We start from the raw sequence: 8,356 nt of genomic DNA on the forward strand, positions 1-8,356 counted from the left end.
AATGAGGTTGGTCACTGCTCAGTGAGCTGAACTCAGGGGTGTTCTCGTAGGTCTGGTCATGAACAGTCACCTTTGCTGACTCTTGGGCCTGCCACTTCCAAGACTATTCAGGCAGATTAAAACACCCCTTTTAGAGGCCGTATGTTGTGGGAACAAATTGTGGCTGCTGGTTGGACCATCTGGGTCACTCATGTAGATGCCTGTGGTAAAGGCCAGTTCTCTGATACGACCTAGTAAAATCAAGGTGCTGATCAAGCCTGCACCACCCAGACTGCCCTCACACATGGCTACATGTCCACCATCATGGGCTGTGCACACAGTAAAGAACTCTTCCTCATGCATGGCAGACTTGTGACTCCTGCCAAAAGTCAGCCCATTTGTCTTGAGGTAGTTGAGGCCATATCACATAGACTGACTACTGATGGACTAACTACACCGGTCCTTTGGTCACCTTTCAGGGTGGCTGATGGTGCCTCAGCACCGTTGACACACTTTTAGGTTACAATGTTGCTGTCCCAGTCGGATCAACTGACTTTGGCCATATAACTGCAGCCCTTCAAGCTAGTATGTCATATGTGTCATGTTCTTAGTTTTCCGGACCACTTGCAATCTAGCAATGCAGCACTTCTTGTTACAAAGGCCACCTGGCAATAAGCCCATAGGGTATTTGATGGCTATTTCACAGCTGCCTACCATCCACGGATATCTAGCACTCTTGAGCTTTAAAAAGGTTTCTGACTCTGTCACCCTCACCTCCTGTACTACATACCTTACTGGGTCACAGAATATGGCAATCCCCCAAAAAGGATCTTCTCATCTTGGCTGCCTCCAGGATGATAATCAGGACAGAAGGTCTAGGTCAAAGTAGGGATAACTGGAGAAAATATGAAATTATAGGTACAGATTTTGTGGCAGTGGAGGGAAGACAACCATGGCACCTGGGAAGAAAACAACTTAGATCCCAGGGAAGGGGAACAATTAATGCACTCTTTCACCCCTAGGTCATCAGTTCTCAACCTTGGGCCTATTGGTATTTTAGGCTGGATAATTCGTAGTTGTGAGGGACTGTCCTGTGCATTTTGGGACATTTCGCAGTATCGCTGGCCTCTACCCACTAGATGCCAGTAGCACCTTTCCCCAAGTTGTGACAAAAATGTTTTCAGACACTGCCAAATGTCCCCCACGGGGCAAAATTTCCCCCAGTTGAGAACCACTACTTTTCATCTAAAACTGCTACCTGAATCAAGTAGCAGTTGCAGCTAACAGTCTGACTTGCTACTGACTTGTCATTTCTGTCCATGTGCTATGTAAACAGGAAAATTCATATAGACATGGTTGGTCCTGAACTATTCTGCTGTGCCTGGTGCCATCAACAGCAGCTTCCAAATGCAAATGAGTACAAATGTACAAACAGAACAACACAATCTTGATTCAGTCTGGCTGATCACATGCTTTTTTAAAACAATTGAAATATAGTTGATATGCTAGTTTCAGGAGCATTACATAGTGATTTGACATTTGCATATATTATGAAACAATCACCACAATAAGTTACTAAACTATTCCGAAAGTTATTACAATACTGACCATATTCCTTATGCTGTATGTTATATCCTCATGGCTTATTTACTTTATAACTGGAGGTTTGCACCCCTTAGTCCCCTTCACCTATTCTGCTCCCCACTCCCCGGCAACCACAGAAAACTAGTTTGTTCTCTGTATCTAAGTCTTTTTGTTGTTTGTTTCTTACATTACACTTACAAGTGAGATCATATATTTATTTCTGTCTGACTTATTTCACTTAGCATAATACCCTCTAAATCCATCCATGTTGTCACAAATAGCAAGATTTTTTTGATGTCTAAGTAATATTCCATTGTATGTATATACCACATCTTTATCCATTCACCTATTGTAAAAATGCAGTGAACACTGGTGCACATATCTTTTCAAATTAGTAAATACCCAGAAGTGAAATTGCTGGATCATATGCTAGTTCTGTCTTCAGTTTTTTGAGGAAACTTCATACTGTTTTCATAGTCACTGCACCAATTGACAATCCCACCAGCAATGCATAAGGGTTTCTTTTTCTCCATATCCCAGATACTTGTTATTTGTTGTCTTTTTTGATGATAGCCATTCTGACAGGTGTGAAGTGTGGTTTTGATATGCATTTCCCTGACAGTGATGTTGAGCAGTTTTTCATGTGTCTGTTGGCCATCTGTATGTCTTCTTTGGAAAAATGTCTATTCAGATCCTCTGCCCATTTAAAAATTGGCTTTTTCTTTTTTTTTTAAATGTTGAGTTGTATGAGTTCTGTGTAGATTTTGGATATTAACCCCTTATTGAATATATTATTTGCAAATATACTTTCCCATTCAGTAGGCTGGCTTTTTGTTTTGTTGATGATTTCCTCTGCTGTGCAAAAGCTTTTTAGTTTGATGTTGTCCCATTTGTTTATTTTGGCTTTCATTTCCCTTGCCTGAGAAGATAGATCCAAAAAAATATTGCTAAGACCAATGTCAAAGAGCATACTGCCTATGTTTTCTTCTAAGAGGAGTTTTATGGTTTCAGGTCTTATATTTAGGTCTTTAATCCATTTTGAATTTATTTTTGTATATGGTGTGAGGAAGTAGTCCAGTTTGATTCTTTTGTATGTAGCTGTCCAGTTTTCCTGACACTATTATTGAAGAGGCTGTCTTTTCCCTATTGTATATTCTTGCCTCCTTTGTCATAGACTAATTGCCCATTTAAGTGTGGGTTTACTTCTGGGCTCTCTATTCTGTTCTATTGATCTATGTGTCTGTTTTTGTGCCAGTACCATACTGTTTTAATGACTGTAGCTTTGTAATTAGTTTGAAGTCAGGGAGTGTGATACCTCCAGCTTTGTCCTTTCTCTAGATTGCTTTGACTATTCAGGGTCTTTTGTGTTTCTATACAGATTTTAGAATTATTTGTTTTAGCTCTGTGAAAAATGCCTTTGGTATTTTGATAGGGATTGCACTGAATCTGTAGATTGTCTTGGGTTGTATGGTCATTTTAACAATATGAATTCTTCCAATCCATGAGCATGGTGTACCTTTCAATTTGTTTGTGTTGTCATTTTCTTTCATCAGTGTCTTATAGTTTTCAGAGTATAAGTCTTTTACTTCTTTGGTTAGATTTATTCCTAGATAATTTATTTCTTTTGATGTAATTGTAAATGGGATTGTTTTCTTAACTTCTCTTTCTGGTAGTTCATTATTCATGTATAGAAATGCAACAGATTTCTATATATTAATTTTGTATCTTGCAGCTTTACTGAATTTATTAGTTCTAACACATTTTTGGTTGCATCTTTATGATTTTCCATATAGAATCATGTCACCTGCAAACAGTTTTACTTTTTCCTTTCTAAGTTGGATTTTTATTTCTTTTCTTTTTTTTTTGGTCAGATTGCTGTGGCTGGGATTTTCAATACTATGTTGAATACAAGTGGTGAGAGTGGGCTTCCTTGTCTTGTTTCTGATCTTAGAGGAAATGCTTTCAGTTTTTCACCTTTGATTATGATGTTGGCTGTCAGTTTGTCATAGATGGCCTATATTATGTTGGGGTACATTCCCTCTATACCCACTTTGTGGATAGTGTTTATCATAAATGAATGTTGTTTTGTTAAAAGCTTTTCCTGCATCTATTGAGATTATCATGATTTTTCTTCAATTTGTTAATGTGTATCACATTGACTTATTTGTGGGATAAATCCCACTTGATCATGGTATATGATCCTTTTAATGTGTTGTTAAATTTGGTTTGCTAATCTTTTGTTGAGGATTTTTGCATCTATGATATTGGCCTGTAATTTTCTTTTTTTGTGTGTCTTTGGTTTTGGTATCCAGGTGGTGCTGGCCTCATAGAATGAGTTCAGAACCATTCTTTCCTCTTCAACTTTTTGGAATACTTTGAGAAGGTTAGGCATTAACTCTTTTTTAAATGTTTGGTAGAATTAACCTGTAAAGCCATCTGGTCCTGGACTTGTTTTGTTGGGAGTTTTTTTTTAAATTACTGATTCAATTTCATTACTGGTAATTGGTCTGTTCATAGTTTCTATTTCTTCCTGATTCATTCTTGGGAGGTTGTATGTTTCTAGGAATTTATCCATTTCTTCTAGGTTGTCCATTTTAGTGGCATGTAATTGATGTAGTAGTATCTTATGATCCTTTGTATTTCTGTTCTCTTCAAAGAATCAGCACTTAGTTTTATTGTTTTTTAACTCTCTATTTCATTTGCTTCCACTCTTGCCTTGAAGAATTCTTTCCTTCCATTAACTTTTGGGTTTTTTTGTTCTTCTTTTCCTAGTTCCTTTAGGTATAAGGTTAGGTTGTTTATTTGAGATTTTTCTTGTTTCCTATGGTAGGCTTGTATTGCTATAAATATCTCTCTTAGAACTGCTTTTGCTGCATCCCATAGGTCTTGGATTGTGTTTCCATTTTTATTTGTCTCCAGGTATTTTTTTATTTCCTCTTTGATTTCTTCAGTTGTTTAGTAGTATGTTGTTTAGTCTGCATGTGTTTGTGTTTTTTTGCAGTTTTTTTCTTGCAGCTGATTTCTAGTCTCATACCTTTGTGGTCAGAAAAGGTGCTTGGTATTATTTCAGTTTTCTTAAATTTATTGAGACTTGTTTTGTGGCCTATCCTGGAGAATATTCCATGTCAGGTGAAGAGAATTCTATTTTTGGATGAAATGTTTTGTAGATATCTATTAATTCCATCCGGTCTTATGTGTTATTTAAGGTCAGTGTTGCCTTTATTGATTTTCTGTCTGGATGATCTTCCCATTGATATAAGTGGGGTATTAAAGTCCCCTACTATTATTGTATTACCGTCAGTTTCTCCCTGTATGTTAATATTTGTTTTATGTATTTAGGTGCTCCTAAATGTTGGATGCATATATATTTACAATTGTTATATTTTCTTGTTGGACTGACCCCTTTATCATTACATACTGCCCTTCTTTGTCTCTTGTTACAGTCTTTGTTTTGAAGTCTATTTTGTCTGATGTAAGTATTGCTCCCCTAGCTCTCTTTTCCTTTTCATTTGCACAGAATCTTTTTTCATCCCTTCACTTTCAGTCTGTGTGTCTTTAGACATGAAGTGAGTCTGTTTTTTTGGCTGTGCCACGCAGTATGCAGGATCTTAGTCCACTGACCAGGGATCAAACCTGTGCCCCCTGTAGTGGAAGTGCAGAGTCCTAAGCAGGGAAGTCCCTGGAGTCTCTTGTAGGCAGCATATATATGTGTTTTGTTTTTTTGAGTTTTAAAAAATCTTATCAGTCACTCTGTCTCTTGGTTGGAACATTTAGTTCACTTACATTTAACGTAATTATTGACAGATATGTACCTACTGCCATTCTGTTAATTGTTTTGGGGTTTTTATAGTTCTTTTTTGTTCCTTCTTGTTTTGCTCTCTTCAGTTGTGATTTGATGACTGTATTTACTGTTATGTTTGCATTCCTTTCTCTTTTGTGTATGTGTATCTATTTTAGGTTTTTCGTTTGTGGTTACCACGTGTGTATGTGTGCGCATAAATTTATGATCTCTTATGTTTGAACACATTCTAACCACCCTACTACATTTTTACTCCCCACCACATTTAATGTTTTTGATGTCATACTTTACTTATTTTTGTTTTGTGTATCCCTAACTACTTATTGTGGATATAGATGATTTTTCTACTTTTGTCTTTTAATCTTTCTACTAGCTTTGTAAGTGTTGATCTACTGCTTTCACTGTTTTGCCGTTACTGATGAGATTTTTCCCTTCATAATTTTCATTTTCTGGTTGTGGCCTTTTCTACTTAGAGAAGTCCCTTTAACATTTCTTGTAAAGCTGGTTTAGTTGTGCTGAACTCTTGGCTTTTGCTTGTCTGTAAAACTTTCTCTCTCCTTCAAACGTGAATGAGAACCTTGCTCGGTAGAGCATGCTTGGTTGTAGGGGTTTTCTTTTCATCACTTTGAATATATCGTGCCACTCCCTTCCGGCCTATGATTGTGATATTCCTCCCGTTTGTGGGTCATCAACCCGGGGTGTGGGTCCTGACTATACTGAGTCTACACCCCTCATACCCATCTTGTTGGATTCCTTCTTTATGTCTTTAGTTGCGGAAAATCTTTTCTGCTAGTTTTTCGGTTTGTCTGCATAGATAGTTGCTCTGTAAGTAGTTGTAATTTTGGTGTGTCTGTGGGAGGAGGCGAGTTCAGCCCTGATGGTAGTAGTCCTTATTGCTAAATACTAAAGAAAAAAAGCTTACTTTCTGCAGCTGAGCACCAGCTTGAGTCATTTGGGTCCTGGCTTTGTGGGGAACATCAGTGTGAGGAGTCTGCTTAGCAGCTCTATTTGTGAATGTGTATCTCTCAAATAGAATATGATATAGAGGCCATCCATTCCCATCCAGCAGGGATAGCCTGACACACATGCATAGGGGCAGTCGTCCCACTTGGTAGTTAGTCTTATAGATGCACAGTGTCTTGGTGCCCTATTTTCTGTGCTCTCTGACCTTGCCCCCAATTCCCTCATTGCAGTGGACAACTAGGCTTTTTCATAGCCCAGCCAGGCCCCTCTGGCCAGCAAAGATGGAGGCCTTTGCCTGCACCCCCGCATTCATCTTCCCTAGAGTGCTCTGTACGTAGAGAATAATCAGATACTTTATCACCACATTTATCTTTTAAAAGCTTTGATGTTTTATATGTCTAAAGAGAAGACACCACTGTTTCCCTAGCATAAGCTTAGGCATAGTACTGCACTGAAGAGTTAGCCACATGCTCTAAGGCTCTTTTGAATTAACAACAACTCTGCTTTAAAGCTGCTGGCCACATGGTGGCCTGAGAAACAATGTGGTGGGCCTCAGTGATCCTTTGAGTCTGAGCTCTATCATCAATCATCTGTTAAAACCCTGGATATGATTGGAGAGATAAATGTAGTTGTTTCTTATTTTAACTGTAAAGAAATTACTAAATGTGGGCCAATATTTTTGTATTAAGAGATTGTCAGTCAATTCCTGTTAAAAGAGGACAGGTAACTGGCAGGTAATGCTCCTTTCTGAATAATGAATTTGAATCATTACTTTGCCTGAAAAAAGTTTCATTGAGTTGCCTTATTTGTAGTATTTGTAGATAAATAAACAGTCCATGGTGTACATACAATTAAGATTCCTTTAAAAATCCAAAATGTGTCCCAGACTCTGAAATATCAATTTATTGGCGTAAGTAGTTGAGCTGATCTATTAGACTCCAAAATACTAAAATAATGTTTTGTACTGCATGTGTATGAAAACCTCAGCTTAAGATTGCTTTGCTGTTGCCAAGAGCACAGCTCTGCAGACACAGATCTTTTCAAGATCTGATGTTCCAAGCATTCAAATATTTCCTATTAAACTAAAAAAGGAATCCCCATTAATGGATCAGTCCATGTTTGAGCTTCTAGGTAACATCAATATGAATTGCCTATATAAAACTGAGAAGCCAAGCACGAATCTTCTTCTTTTTTTAAATTGTCTTTTTTTTTTTTTTTTTTAAAATATATTTTTGGCTGTGTTGGGTCTTTGTTGCTGTACATGGGCTTTCTCTAGTTGCAGTGAGCGGCGGCTACTCTTTGTTGTGGTGCACGTGTTTCTCATTGCAGTGGCTTCTCTTGTGGAGCACGGGCTCTAGGCTTGCAGGCTCAGTAGTTGTGGTGCACGGGCTTAGTTGCTCTGTGGCATGTGGGATCTTCCCAGACCAGGGCTTGAACCCATGTCCCCTGCATTGGCAGGCAGATTCTTAACCACTGCACCACCAGGGAAGCCCCTTCTTTTCTTCTTGAAAGGAATAAATTCAAGGCTTTGTTCTCTGCATTCATTCTAATAATAACTATTATATTGAGAAGTTACAACTTTTTACAATAAAACAAATCAATTCTACTTGTTTAACTGTTAAAGAGAAATATATCACTTTTTAGCAAAACAAATATAAAAAGTACTGAATCGGGAATCAGTAGAGCTAGGTTTTGCTTTAGGCTTTGACATACCTTTATGACCTTAGGCAAATCATTTAACCTCTGCAGGTTGAGCTCTGATCCTCAGACTTTTCTGTGGTTTAACAGGATGAGACTGCAATTAGGTGAAAAGCCCCTAGATGGTGGTGTTGTTCTGAGTTAGGCTTTGTATTTCCCCCCTCTGTAACTACAGTGAAATAAAAAGGAGTAGGTTAGAAAATTATTTCCTATTTAGTTCTGAAAAATTCACTGTTAAGCATTCGTTTAAAATGGCATTCAGAATGGCACTGAATTATGAATCATATGGTCCATGTACATCTGACATTAATTAAAAATAAACCATTAATGATT

The sequence above is a fragment of the Aethalodelphis obliquidens genome, unplaced genomic scaffold (genome assembly GCF_003676395.1).
Source record: "Aethalodelphis obliquidens isolate GAN/ISIS:26980383/991018 unplaced genomic scaffold, ASM367639v1 scaffold17, whole genome shotgun sequence".
NCBI classification, from domain to species: Eukaryota; Metazoa; Chordata; class Mammalia; order Artiodactyla; family Delphinidae; genus Aethalodelphis; species Aethalodelphis obliquidens.